The following is a 3,265-nucleotide window of genomic DNA, read 5'->3' on the forward strand; positions in this document are numbered from 1 at the left end:
AGGCATCTTTCTTTACAGATACCTGCTCAGCCATGTACATTGAATCTTTAGATCTGAGTAAATAACATAGAGTAAACCTACAAATCAGGAAAGTAGACAGAATCCATTACAGAAATCTCCACCTAATTACTCAGCCCCAATTTATACATCTACAACATATCCGAGAGGAAACACTGAGGAAAGGATTAGAAAGCTTGTAAGAGCCAGAGAGGATCAAAATATCTACCTAGAGCTGGTGATATATATAACAAGGAAGCTGGACTCACTATTATGACTTCTTAAACAAGACCTGAAAAATGACACTAGTTGGTATGCCAATGTGGATGGGAGAAATCTCCTAGATGAGTGGAAGAGTCAATTAATGATTACTGTGGTGGTTTGAATAAGAATACCCCCTATATATTTGAATGGTTAGTCACCAGAGAGTTGAACTACTTGAAAGAATGAGAAGGACTTGGAGGCATGGCCTTGTTGAAGGAAGTGTGTCACCATAGAACAGAATGTAGAACTATCAACTGCTTCTCCAGCATCATGTATGGCATGCCTGCTGCCATGTTCCTTGCCATAATGATAATAAACTAAAACTGTGACATTGCAAGCAAGCCCCCAATTCAATGCTTTCTTTTATAAGACTTTCCTTGGTCATGATGTCTCTGCACAGCAGTAAAACACTGACTAAGGCAGCTACTAAGAGTGGGATAATCAGTCTTCTCCAGAAGCAGTCACATGATAGATTATTTACATATTAGTAACATTAAGGGACTCATCAGATTGTATTAATAAATGTCCGTATGTGTGTAAAAATAAAGACTAAGAAGCCGTGAATTTGAGAGGATGTCATAGTGGGGGGATACAGGAGGCGTTGGAAGGAGGAGAGGAATGAAGAGTGATGTAAACATAGGACTCACACATAATACAATTTGAAAACAATATGCCCGTGTTGAAATATTTTGCCGTTTTTGGATTGATCCCAGAGCCTCATGCATGCTATGTAAATGTCTTCCATGAACTGTTCAAATGGCCTAATTTCCCATTTTGTTTTTTACTTTGGGCCATGAGTTACTTAGACATATATTAATTTTTCCTATTTTAAGATTTTGGCATTTTCCAGGACTTTACTTTGATTTCTGATTTAATTTCATGGTACTCTAAGAACCCACTCTCAAATATCATTTCAATCCTGTAAATATTATTAAGATTTATTGTTTGCTAATGAGTAGGAACTACATTGGGAAAAGTGCCATGTACATATAAATCAGGCATACATTCTACTATTGGTGGTAGGAAGCTATATAATTATCAAATAGATTAAATTTGTTCACGTTGTTCTTGAAGTCTGTTTTTTGTTTGCTTGTTCTCTTAATATTTCAAAGACAATGTTTAATTCCTGACTTTAAAATACTTTTTTCATTGAATTATAAATTTTTTGCTTTATGTACTTTGAAACACTGTAATATGTGAAAATTCACCACATAAAAATTATGTAACTGACTTCATTTATCCCTGGTCTTCTGTTCTGTAATTTATTGTGCCTAACGTCAATATAGTAATTTGAATTTTGTTTTAATTAGCATAGAATTATCTAGTTTCCATTCTTATAATCTATTTTTATTTTTACACTTCAATTGAGATTCATACAGGCAATATACAATTGTATTATCTCTTCCTATTTAATCTGTCAATATCTATAATCAAGGTGTTTCAACCATGTGTTAATGTAAAATTACTGGCAAATTTGGGTTTAAACTAACCATCTTGTCTCCATTTGTTTCATCTTTTTTTTTATTCTCTTTTTTCTTACTTTCTTTTTAAAAAATATTTTATGTATGTGAGTACACTGTTGCTGCCTTCAGACACACCAGAAGAGGGCATCAGAACCCTGTATTGGAGGTCGTGAGCCACCATGTGGTTGCTGGGAATTGAGCTCAGGACCTCTGGAAGAGCAGTCAGTGCTCTTAACTGCTGAGCCATCTCTCCAGCCCTCTTTTTTCTTTTAATGCCTTTTGGATTGATAATTTAAATGATTGCTTTAAAGGTTATAGTATATTTTTTAAATGTATCAGAATTAACTTTTGAATATAGAATAAAATATTAAAAGTATGTACATCCATGTCCTTCTGGCCTTTGTTGTACAGTTGACATATAGTTTACTAATGTGTTATAAATCCTGCTATGTGTCATAAATTGTAGATAGTCATAAGGCCCATACACTTCCCCTTTCCAAGACTGAACGTTAGCATTTCATGAATTTTGTCCAGGTTGTAGGTTTCAGTTTTAATGCTAGTCTCTGTTACTCTGTTTTCATTGGTGTTACTTCATTTACGTAACTGTAGCCTAGTGTTTAAATGGCAGTTAGTGATGAAAGCTTTGTTTTACTTGTATCCAGAGGGTATTTTTAGGTTGTCTGTGTTCATTCTCTGCTCTGAATTAGAAAGTTCATTCTGCAATACTTTCTGTGGTTACACAGCTACCTTGTATTCATTTTAGGATTTTCTTCAGTGATTTGGAAATTTTAAGAAAAATAATTTTATTAAAATGAGTGATTATCTGCATTACTTTGCTTCTGTTAGATTGTTAGACATATGCAAGAAAATAAAATGTATACTGATTATTTGTGGAGTACCACTAAATTTGAATATTTATCAGTTTTTCATATATTTCGTAAGTATTTACTGGATGCCTATGATAGGCTAAGTCTCAGTTCACTCATACATTTTATAAAGCTTATGTTTTGCCATTAAAATAAGCTTTCAGCCCAATATGGCTTGTTAATGACTGTAATCCTAGAACTTGTAGGGCTGAAATAGGAGGATCATTGTGAGTTCCTGTCTAGGTTACATAGTGATTTCTAGGCTAGCTTGGGGTGCAGAGTGAGAGCCTGTCTTATAAAACCTGAAACATCCATGATATTCTTTCAAACTATTCAAACTAAAAACCACAAATATGAGTATAATTTTTTATACTCATAATTAAATGATTAATTAAATAATACTTTCAGCTGTACTATAAAATGCATATTAGAAATAAAGGATTGATTCAGTTAGAATGTTATATGACAAAATCACAATAATAGTGATCTACATGTTACTGGAACAGGATCAAACCTCTTTTTTTAAAATGCTTTATTCTTTTTTTACAGTCCAGTCTTTATCTTCCTCCTGTTTGCCCTCTGACTGTTCTTCCTCATCTCATGCCTCCTCCCCCCAACCCACACCTGTCTCCAAGAGGATGTCCCCCCCACCCCCCACCCCCACCCCCACCCCCA

The sequence above is a fragment of the Grammomys surdaster genome, unplaced genomic scaffold (genome assembly GCF_004785775.1).
Source record: "Grammomys surdaster isolate TR1022 unplaced genomic scaffold, NIH_TR_1.0 276, whole genome shotgun sequence".
NCBI classification, from domain to species: Eukaryota; Metazoa; Chordata; class Mammalia; order Rodentia; family Muridae; genus Grammomys; species Grammomys surdaster.